We start from the raw sequence: 12,720 nt of genomic DNA on the forward strand, positions 1-12,720 counted from the left end.
AAGAAAACTACAGACCAATATCTCTGATGAACATTGATGCAAAAATACTCAATAAAATACTGGCAAACCGAATCTAAGAATATATCAGAGAAATCATCCACCATGACCAAGTGGCTTCATCCCTGGTTTGCAGAGATGGTTTAACATATGAAAATCTATCGACGTGATCCACCATATAAAAAACTGAAAAAGAAAAACCATATGATCATCTCCCTAGATTCTGAAAAAGCCTTCAACAAAATTCAACACCCTTTCATGATAATGGTCTTGGAGAGATCAGGGATAACAGGAACATACCTAAACATAATAAGAGCAATATACAGTAAACCAACAGCCAACATCAAACTGGATGGAGAGAAGCTCAGTGAATCACCATTCCTGACTTCAAGCTCTACAGTAGAGCTATAGTCCTAAAAACAGCTTGGTATTGGCACAAATATAGACTGATAGAACAATGGAGTCCAACTGATAACCCTGATATTAACCCACAAACCTAGAAACACCTGATTTTTGACAAAGCAGCAAAAATCATTCACTTTAAAAAATAAAACATCTCCAACAAACGGTGCTAGCATAACTGGATGCTGGCATGTAGAAGATTGCAGATAGATCCATATCTATCACCATGTAAAAAGATTAAATCCAAATGAATCAAAGACCTCAACATAAATCCGGGAAAGTAAATTCTCCACTATTGCTTAGATCTTAGTTGGATTCATACTTGTTGATCTCTGGGCATTTTCCTAGTGCCAGATTTCTCCTTAATGGCACCCTGTATTATGGTATCCCTTTTTTTGTTCTCATCTATTCTTTTCCTGTCTCAATCTTTCTGTTCCCTCATGCCCATTTCTCCCCTTCTCTTCTCCCCTCCTCTTTTTCCTAACTCACTCTCCCATCCCTTCATGCTCCCAAATTGCTCAGGAAATATTGTCTCTTTCCCCTTCTCCAGGGGACCATGTATGTCTCTTTTAGGGTCCAATTTCCCTAGCTTTTCTGGTGGTGTGAATTGTAGGCTGGAAATCCATTGCTCTACGTATAAAATCCATATGTGAATGAGTACATACCTTTAATGCCCTTCCATGATAATTGTATTGATGACTACCTTATATGCCATCCTAGTGCCTTCATCTAGTAGCTGATGGAAGCAGAAGCAGACATTCACAGCTAAACAGTAGCCAAACTCCTGGAATCCAGTTACAGAGAAGGAGTGATTATTAGAGGGGCCAAGACCAGGCTGGAGAAACCCACAGAATCAGCTGACCTGAACTCATGCACCCCAGTCTGATAGCTGGGAAACCAGCATAGGACTGACACAGACCCCCTGAGTGATCTGACAGACTTTGATAATCCCCCATGGAAGGCCTCACTCTGCCTGGGGAGCAGAAGAGGGATGTGATGGGGGATCAGTTGGGGGCATGGGAGCATGGGAGGGAGAAGGAAATGGGATTGATATGTAAAATAAGATTGTTCCTATTTTAAATAAAAAGAAAAATAAAATCCCCTCCAAGGTCAAAGAGTTGTCCTCAGCCATGGAGCCATGCTGTCAGCTTGTGGGGAGCCTCCTATAATTTTGACAACAACCTGGTTTATTTGGGGATTCCTATGGGATCCCTTTGGTGGACAACTCAATTAGATGTAGTTCAATTCAGGTACTGGAAAATTCATTTGGTTAGAAGAGATGGCTAGTTGGGACTCTTTCTCACCCGTTATTTGGTTATTTCATTTGATTCCAGTTCTCTTCATATATCTATATATTTTAGGAAAATTCTATTGTATCAGATTTCAGTACCACCCCTGAAATACTCCTTACTTTTAGCCATTTCTCCCTTTAGTTACTCCCTCTTCCGTCTCTCCTTTCCCCCTTTCCACTTGATACCCTTGTTACAGCTCTGCCACCATCCATCTATAACTATCTATTCATTTTTCCTTGTCTAAGAAGATCTGTCCCTCTTAGTCTATCTAAACTCTTCATTTTACAGACTGTATCTTGGTTATAATTTATTTAACAGCTATAGGGGAATCTAAGTGAATATAAACCATTTTGTCTTTCTGGGTCTAGGATACCTCACTCAGGTTATTTTTTTTTCTGGTTCCATCCACTTACCTGCTAATTGCATAATTTCTTTTTTTTTTTTGTTTGTTTGTTTTTTTTTGTTGTTGTTGTTTTTTGTTTGTTTGTTTTTTTTCAAGACAGGGTTGTTTCTCTGTGTAGCTTTGGAGGCTGTCCTGGAACTCGCTCTGAGGACCAGGCTGGCCTCAAACTCACAGAGATCTGTCTGCCTCTGCCTCCCAAGTGCTGGGATTAAAGGTGTGTACCAACAATGCCCAGCTCCATAATTTCATTTTTTAATGACTGAGTAAATACTCTATTGTGTAAATGTAACATATATTTCCTTTAACAATTATTTTGTTGTAGGACACAGAAGTCACTTCCCATTTCCAGCAATTATGAATAGAGCAGTAATGAACATTTTTTAGCAAGTGCCTCTGTGATAGGATGAAGCATCCTTTTGCCATGTGCCCAATTCCAGTTTAGCTGAGGTAGATCAATTCCATATTCTTGAGGAACCTCCACATTTATTCCCAAAGTTGCTGTACAATTTTGCATTTCTACCTGCATTAGAGGACTATTTCTCTTGATCAACATCATTGACAGCATGAGCTGTCATTTGTGTTATTGATCTTAGCTATTCTCACTGTTGTAAGATGGAATCTAAAAGTAATTTTGATTTGCATTTCTGTTAAGACAAAGAATGTTGGATATTTCTTTAAGTGCTCCTCAGCCATTTGAGATTTTCCTTTTGAGATTTTGTTGAGATAGGTGATATTTTCATTTTCTATCCTACAGTTTCATTTTATTTTTGAACAGTTCCTAGAATCCCCAGGGTTTTTGCTGAAAAAGATCCAGAAGAATTCTTATTTGTAAAGGAGGTTGCATTAAAATTTAGTTCTAGCAGGCAAATTTACTAACAACATGGGAAGACAAAAAGAACACAAGAAATGTGGGTGGTGGATGACTCTGACAAATGGAGTCCTCCAATCACACCAGGACAGGCACATATATGTATTCACAGAGATTGTCACCAAGCATAAAACTTGCACGGTTTCAAAGCAGAAAAAAATCTAAAATCTAATATTGAAAAAGGGTAATGAGCACAAAGTTCTTCTAGCCAAGAAGATATTTGCAGTTGATATCTGCTGGGTAAAGGAAAATTAGTTTTCTTCACTGGAGAGTCACTGGGTATTTTAACAATACTCCAGGGCAGGCCCAATGTCCAGGAGTAGTTGGTCAATGCTAAAAAGATTCCATTATTGAGAGGCCTTTAATTTTATTTTGACATTTTTTTTTGTTTCCTTTTACTTATCTTTTTATTTATTGATTGATAGAGAGAATAACATGTTTGGTGGATTCAAAAATGTTGAGAAATGGGAAGGATATGGGAGAAGTTGGAAAGGAAAAACATCAATATATATTTTATAAGAATTATTTCATAAAAAATACAAAATAATTATTCCTTGAAATTCACAATTAAAATGAGAGAGCTAACTACACCTGTAAATACTATATATTGTATGCTCAGTATATGACTTTGAACTTATGCTGTTTGACTTCAGACTTCCAAGGTCTAGGGTTATGGGTATGTGATAGAAATTTTTAAGCTACATTATTTATGTTTACAACTTTTTATGCTTATTCCTTTATTTTTAAATGACAATAATTGCCTACATGTATGGTACACACTATGACATATGTGTTACACACACACACACACTCACAGACACCATTGTTTTTGTTTCAGTGTTAGATATGGGACATGCTATGTGGCACATTTGAAGGCATGTCTTTCCATAGTCCACACAGTCAATGTGATATTTTCATCTTAGGCCCCATTATTGAAAGTTAACTAATGTACCTAATGTTTCATATACACAGTCAAGATGTAATTCACCTGCTATAGTTTATATATTCTAAATGTGTCCAGCTTAATTTTTAATTTTAAAAGTTTCTTTCTATATGAAGTAAGAATGTGGGGATTGTACTTACAGTCAATCACTACTGGGCAGTGTTATGTCAACTTGACATAAGCTAGAATCATCAGAATGGAAGGACCCTCATTTGAGAAAATGCCTCCCTAAGATCTGGCTGAAGGCAAGTCTAGTAGGACATTTTTTAAATTAGTAATTGATCAGGAAGGGCCCATTGTTGGTGATGCAACTGTTGGGCTCATGGTTCTGGGTTCTACAAGAAAGCAGAATAATCAAGCAACGAGAAGCAGGTCAGTAAGCAGCATACCTCCATGGCCTCTGTATCAAGTACTGCCTCCAGGTTCCTGTCCTGTTTGAGTTCCTGCCCTCACTGCTTTTGATGATGTACTGTGATATGAAACTGTGAAGGAAATAAACCCCTTCCCCTCCAAGTTGCTTTTGGTCATGGTGTTTCATTACAGCAATATTACTTTGGATAGTTTTAAATCTCTCTCACTCTCTCTTTTTAATTTAATACATTATTTTACATGTCGATCCCAGTTCCCTCTCCCTCCTGCCCTCCCTCCCGCCCTCCCTCCCTTTTACCCTCTTTGCCCCTCACATGCACCCTGGCCACCCTCCCTCCCATTCCCCCATCCCAATTCCACTTATAGGGCAATGCCATCCAGCTGTGGTCATGTAGATCTGACATGTCATTTGAAATAGTGACTAGGACTTCTCTCCTGTCTCTAGGTTAAGGCAGTATCCCTCCATGTGGGATGTGTTCGCAAGGTCCTTTTGTGCACCAGGGATACATCCTGGCTCCACTGTCTGAGGTCCCTTAGACTGCTCAGTCCTTCTGGCTGAGACCCATATTCAGGGGGGCCTGAGTTAGTCTCATGCTGGATTCCCAGCTATCAGTCTGGGGTCTCCTTAGATCTTCCTTGTTCAGGTAAGCTGTCTGTATGTGTTTCTGCAACCTGGTCTTGTCCTCTCCATCTGCATCTGGGTTCTAGTTCGACTCAGTGTTTAGGTATGGGTGTCTGCTTCTGTTCCAACAGGTATTAGATGAGGGCTCCATGGATAAGTTGTTGATCTCACTATCCGGGAAGGGCATTTATGGTAGCCTTTCCACGGATGCTCAACTTGTTAGTTGGCAACAGTCTTGTAGGTCTCTAGACCTTTCTTTAGGTTCAATTTTCTCTTCAAACCAATATATGCTTCCTCTTTTATGTTCTCTCTCTCTCTCTCTCTCTCTCTCTCTCTCTCTCTCTCTCTCTTTCTCCTCTCTTCTATTCCTACCCTTACTCAATCTTCCTAGTCGCACATATTTTCCTCTCCTCCCCCTCTCTTTCTCCTACTTCTCTCCCCATTCACTGCCCCTTCCCACTTCCCCTGTGATTTGGGTGATTTGTCCCTTCCCCCTCCTGTGAGGAAATTTATGTGTATCTCTTAGAATACACCTTCTATCCTAGTTCCTCTGGAGGTGTGAATTACAGGCTGGCGATCCTTTGTTCTGGGTCTAAAATCCATATATGAGAGAGTGCATACCATAAATCTCTCTTTTCAAACTATCTTTTAGTAAAATAAGGTGATTTTTGAAGTAAATGATCGGTAAACACAAATTCACAACCTATAACCTTCTTAAATACAACCATGTTTTTAATATTCTTTTTTGTCTCATGATATTTATAGAGGCAGCCTGGAATGTCCTTATCTTTAACAAGAATTGGGAGTGTCTATGAAACCACAGCTCAGGCTTAGTCACATCATACCTGGCATCTAAAAAGGGTTTTTTTTCTGCATTTTAATTTTCTTTTCAAAACTAGTTATCAGCAGAAATGAAAACAGAAACAAAAGAACTGTGTTGGAACATCAGCTTCAAATTGCCTGGGAGAGGAAGGGATTTTCTTGGCATGGGGAGTGCCTCGTGCTTCTTTGTGAAATGAAGACTTGGGATGCTTTCAGTGCAACTGGGGCTCTACAGGTTTCTTTTCAACCAAAGACCCCACATACCAGGTACTGAGCCAACTCTGCCTCTGTGCAAGCCGTGAGTTTTGTCTCAGTATTTTCTTTGTTTTGAATTAATTCAATAATCTTGAAACTTGGACCTCAAAATATCAATTTAGTTTTTCCACTGATCCATTCTGTTCTTGACTTCAGTAGATAAAGCATTATCTCAATTCTGATAAATATGTAAGATAAAAATTCCTTCCTCCCCCCTCTCTGTCTCCCTCCCTTATACCCTCCCTCCCTTCTTCCTTCCTTCCCTCCCTCCCTCCCTACTCACCTCCCTCCATTCCATCTTTTTCTTTATAGCAAGAGCATGTTGAACCTGATATTCATGTGCCCTTCTAACTCACATGCACTGTATTCAATGTGATGTTACTAATAGCTAATGCTTGGGAAAAGTCACTAGGTTAGACTGGGATAGAAGGTTTTATAGCAAGAATCTTAAAGAACCCTCTTTGTTCTTCAAAGGTGGGAGAACACAATGAAAGTAGGTAAGATAATGAACTAGGAAGTGGATAGTAACCAGATTTTACAGCTGCATGTTCTTTGATGTTGGATTTTCTGGCTTACATAATTGAGGGAAATTGGTATGGTTTTTGTTTACTGTTTATGAGCTAATGAGTTCATTGTATTTGCTATATCAATCTGCATTAAGAAAATGAGAACATATATTACTATTTAATTACTATTTTCTGTCTTTCTCTTTTTTATTTATTTTTTACTTTGGGTTTTGTTCATTTGTTTTGTTTTGTTTGTATACACTGTCTTAGTGTATACCTTTGGCTATCCTAGAACTTATTAGGTAGTTGAGTGTGGTCTCAAACTAGAGGATATTTTTTTCTAAACTCCTAAGTTGTGGGATATGAGCAAGCTTGATAATGTCCTGTCTTTAACATTTTCTTTTTAAAATTATTTTTTAGTAAAAACATTATTTCATACATTGCATTTTGTCAATGTTTTTCCCCTTTCTAATTCCTCTCAGATCTTTCCACCATCCTACCCTCTCAACTTTAGTTTTTTTTTTTTTTTTTGTATCTCTGTCTTTTATTTAAAAAAAAAAAACAGGCAAAAAACCAGCAAAATAAAACTAGAAATACATAAAAATAACCCTGATTATAATATACTGTATGAAAAATTATTTTCAATAAATGTGTATGAATATAACAAAAATAAAAATAAAAATAAATAATTAAATGACTGATAAGGCCATGAAAAATGTGACAAATTTCAAAACATGCCACTGACTTTGGAATGGCTAACTATTCCTGGGCATGCAGCTTACACTGAGGTATGGTGCACATAGTGATACTTTACTGGAGAAACCTGATTTCCCTCTGTCATAAGCATCAACAGCAGACATCTTCTAGTTGAAGTGTAAGCTCTTAGTTCTGGGATTGAATCTGACCTGCATCTAGGCAAGCCTTGTGCAAGCATGGACACTTTCACAGCTTCTCTGACTTCATATTTCACAAATCTTGCTGTATATTGAAGACACGAGCCTTCAGTGAAGGACTTTGATGATGATGTGTCATTTAGAATTGATTGCACCAAAGTTTCTCACTATTTTCACGTCGTTCAGTTATTGGTAATTATGTTAGTTAGCATCTTTTTCAAGAAGTAGGTTCTCTGATGAAGTTGACTGGGACATTGCTCTATGAGTATAGCAGAATGTCATTAGGAGTTATTTTATTACTGTTTCTTTACAGAACAATAGTATTTTGTTTTCTTTTGGGCCCATGACCTATGTAGGCATAGGTTCTTGGCTACTTTAGGAATATAAGGCTGGGATCTAACCAATAAGCCTTATACCAAATCAGAAAGTGACTGGCTACTTCCTTAACATTTTTGCTACTGTTGTACTGGTATGTTTATTATGAGCAGGTGACTATTATAGGTCATAGAGTTTGTAACTACGAGATAACTGATGATTATCGTTTTACTCTGGTGTCTTGCAGATACTTTATAGTACCATGTATGCTAGTCAGTAGGGGGTAAAGCTTCCGATTATATACCCAGCCTGCCTTCTTTTAATTCAACAACAGATATGGTGTTATCTTCTGCAATAGGGATTTATCATCAGGCTTTAGAGTGTAACCAATAGCTTGAAAATAGCCTGTGATAATGGGGGTAAACCTTTTCTGGATTCATTATTTATTCAAACATTGGCTGCCTCTGCCCTTCATTTTTTTACAAAAATCAATAATAGGATGTGAAAATATTAGATTTCACATTTCAAAACATCACACATTAATTCTGTTGTTATTAAATAACCTTAAACATTATATTTAATTCCATGTTTACATTAATTTTGCATAAATATATAATGTAAGTAATATTGAAAAATGGTTTACATTACTTGAGTGAGTGTGGGAATTTTCCTATGGAATTATTTTTACTGACAATATATGAGGACTCCAAGTTTCTATTAGCTCTCACCATTTAATATATATATACATATATATATTTAATATATATGTATATGTATATACATATATATTAAATCATTATCATCTATGTGCATCCATCACTTTCTATATGGATCTGAAAACAATTCTTAAATGTAAGAAAGTCAGGAAAATCTACTAGTTCTAAGCAAAAATATAGTAATTGAAAAAATTCAATCACTACAAAAAATACTAGGGAAATGCTATACAGTATTTGTCAAAGTACATTTTTGGAACTTGGTAAACTGGCCTAATTAAGACATGTGGTTCTATCACATTTGGTAGGGTGTGAATGGTAGGGTGTGAATGCAGACTGATCTTGTTGAATTATAAAGCTCTCTGCTCCTGTGTCTTTTTGTCAACATATGTCTGTTTCCACCTCTTTTCACATTGCTTTTGTTAATATACTTCCTACCAAGTACATGATTGAAAAAGGATGAGTTAATTTATTATAGCAATCATGAGATGCTATCAATATCAAATCAAAAGGAATATTGCACCTGCATAGATTTCCCTAACTCAAACATAAAAATATACATGTTTGTCAGAACAAAAGCTGAAAATAATAAGGATGAATGATTTGTTGATATTTATGTTAGGTTCTAGAAAGTCTATATTTTAATTATCATGAATATAATTAATGTAGAATAACTGTGTTCTTATTTTCATACAAAATGAAAGTTACCATAAATCCTCATTTCTTAACTTTACTGTCTTTTATGTCTATGTACCAAAGACTCACTCATCTAAAGCCCATTCAGGTAATTATAGTGGGCACATCATCTGTCCTTTGCGGTCTGTCCCTTCACATTTAATGACATCAGTGCAGTTTCTTAAATTAAAGATTCACTTCCATCTCTAGACTTTAATGATGGTGTTTTTATTTGTTCTTTTGCTCTATTGCTTTGAACTTTCTACAAAGATGCATTTAGGTCATCTTTCTGACTTATGTTCCCAATAGTTTGGAGTGAAGTCAGTCAACCTTTCCTGTCACAAATGCCTTAGGCCCTGAAGTATTATTCAGTGGATCACAACTGCTGAACTCTGTGGTTGTAAGGTGAAGCACTCATTGACAATCTAGAAATCAAAAGTGTGACTGTATTGTAATACATCTTCATTGACAAAACAGGGACTGGCTCGATCTGACCCATGAGCCACAATTAGCTGACCCGAGTTTAGAGTAAGATATTTGCTTCACCATTTTAACCCATGATGGTTCAGGAAGTAATTTGCTTTCATATAATAGTCTAAAGTGGAAATAAAACAATTATGTAAGTGTACATCTATATGAGCATATTAGGAATCCCAGCTAACAGACAGACATGAGCCTACGTGATTAGAAGGTGAGTATTAAGATATGCACTAATTCTTTTATGTTATACTTTCAATTTCTAGCTCACAAACATGATGCCCAAACCAAAATAAATGAGGCCTTTTACCACAAATGTAAGTGGTAAAATTGGCAGTCTATTTTTTCCCTCACATCCAAATTCATGCTAACTCAGGTAATATGATCATAGCAGAGAAGGCCAATGGGAAGACCCTCTGAAACAGCCCCTGTTGTCAGAGTTGGGTGTAGGAAAGAGGTCTGAAGAGAGAATCAGGGTATAATCCCAGACATTTCACAGGCCATGTACCAAAATTTCATTGGTCATGAATGTTACTATTGTTAGACACAGTCCCAGAAAGCCCAATAGTGAAATCTTACCAAAAACTTGGATAATTCAATACCCAAATACTCTGCAAGTACTACTATTTATTATTATATTACTTGATTTACTTTAGATTTCCTCTTGGTAATGGTCCTTCTTAGCATAATGACATTTTAAATCCTACCCAAAGCTTGATTCTATTTACTGCTTCAAACATTTCAAACATCTCAGACTATCGAGGCCACATGTGTAGATCTGAATGATTCTGTTATGCTCTCAGAATGATTCATCGTTCTCAATTATTTTTAAGGAATAACCTATTCTTTTCTATTTTAATACATACTTCCTTATTAAAATTACCTATAACACTCAAGCATATGCTATCTTAGAAACAGGCTCTTACCATCAAATTTCATATCATATCTCCTCTCCTTTAGACTCAGGTATCATCACAGAAGTGAAAGTGGAAAAACTTTAAAAACCCCATATATATATATATATTTTAATGGACATGATGGGGCCATGTCACACATGAACTCACAAAGGTTGTGACTATGTCCATAATACCACAACAAGGTGAAATCAGACAGAATTCCATTATAAGCAAGGGGAAGGACCATGAAGTATAACTCTTGGCTGAGAAACTATTGGCAAGTGATGGTTGTGAGTAAGTCAGTTTTTCTTTTTTTTAAGGGATTCAACCCCTAAGAGGCTACCCATGCTCCACTAGATGGACCTATACCCATGGAAATACAGGTAGAACTAAGTTGACTCAATTAATTAAAAAAGTGAATATATATGAAGTTTGTGAATGAAAAATGGTGGAAGAGATAGTGAGTAATTGGATGGAAGGGAATAGATGGTGGAGTTGGCCATACATGTTACAAGCATATATTATATTCTCAATTTAAAAAACCTAAATTTACATAATTTCTGGAGATTTCTATTAGAAAACCTTTCTTCATAAGTGCTATCACAGTAACATTTAAAATTTCTATAACTAAAGCTCACATTTTTAGTGATAGAATATTTGTTCCCAAGTTTACCTCATTTGTTTTATTTGTCAATATTTATTGACTAGATAAATTAGTGGATAAAGACTTTTTTGTTGTCTAATGAAATATTATAGAGTACATGGACTTATGAAACACACTTAATTTTGCTTTTTTTATTAGATGATACACTATTAAGATACAGAAAGTAAAAGTTAGTATATATTAATATGTTCAAGTATATAAATTCAAACTTTTCACTTCCATTTCCTCAAAGGACAACAGAATTATTTTGGCAAATATATTGGCACTGAATTATAATTTAGGTAACAATTTTTCCTTAGTTTTCTTCTCTTTTATTCACAGGAATGTGCTTGTTACTCACTAGTCTATCCTAAAACCATTACCATCTTTTATGATTTATCTGGACTAGGTACTGCTATAATATTTTCAAGTTAATATCAAGCTTCCATAAGAGCTAAATAACATGGAATGCAAGTATTTATTTACTACAAATGTGACAGTGGAGTGACGTTTCAAGTTGTTGTGGATCATGCTGTATCATGTACCAACATATTTAATTCCATGTCAGATATTAAGGCATCAAAAAATGTCCATGGGAATTTTATACTTCATTAAAGAAACGTTTCAAATACAATTGCCACAGCATATCACACTGTTCAACAAAAATTGGAAATGTGTAAAACTAAATCTTTCCCTAGTGGAAGAATAAAGACAGAGCATTTTTGAAGAAGTATTCAATTTACAACATAGATTTATATTGCTTTATATTTGTGTTATTTATATAAATTGTCAATGTAAGTTGCATTAAAGACTTATAAGGCTGAACTAAAATTTAGCCCTTTGTTGTGCTACTGAATTTCAGAGTATATATATATTGTCATTAAGATCATTTGTTATATAAAATAAAATAAAATAAAATAAAAAAGATCATAAAGATATATATTACATATATATATAGTATGTTCATGTAATATATATATATATATATATATATATATATATATGTATAATCTTTAGCTAAAATGGTTTACTTAAGTTCTGAGGGCATGGAAATGTCACCATTCATTTTATTAAGTTATTAAATTAAAATTGCTCATTCTGTAGTGTGCTACAATGGAAATAAGATTTCGGGGGATCACAAATATGTCTATGGATAGAGAAATATATGTGAGCCAATTTGTGAAGTAATTAATGATATGACTGGTACAATCAATCTGAAAATGAATTCAGCATTTTTTTTTCTCAATGAGAAAACTAACTCTAGCTTAACTGTCTCTCCACTGACAAATTTCATTAATATAGCCCTACAGAGAAATCAAAACTTGATTCAGAATTATAGAACATGGAAACCTAGAGAAATTGCAATTATGTCTTTGAAAAATCTATTACTTTTGTACTACTATATATCATCTATGTAAAAACTTAAACTATGTGTACTGTTAAAATTCAACTAAATTGAATTCATCATACATGAAGAAAATAGGGCTTTTTATAAACTTTCTCCATTATACTTTAATAAATTTCAACTAAAAATCAAACATAATTTTAGAGACATTTTTATTTATTCTTTAAGAATTTCATATTGCGTATCCATATTTTATATGGCAATGTGTTTTGATAAACTCCACC

This window comes from Phodopus roborovskii, unplaced genomic scaffold, assembly GCF_943737965.1.
Source record: "Phodopus roborovskii unplaced genomic scaffold, PHOROB, whole genome shotgun sequence".
Classification (NCBI taxonomy): Eukaryota; Metazoa; Chordata; class Mammalia; order Rodentia; family Cricetidae; genus Phodopus; species Phodopus roborovskii.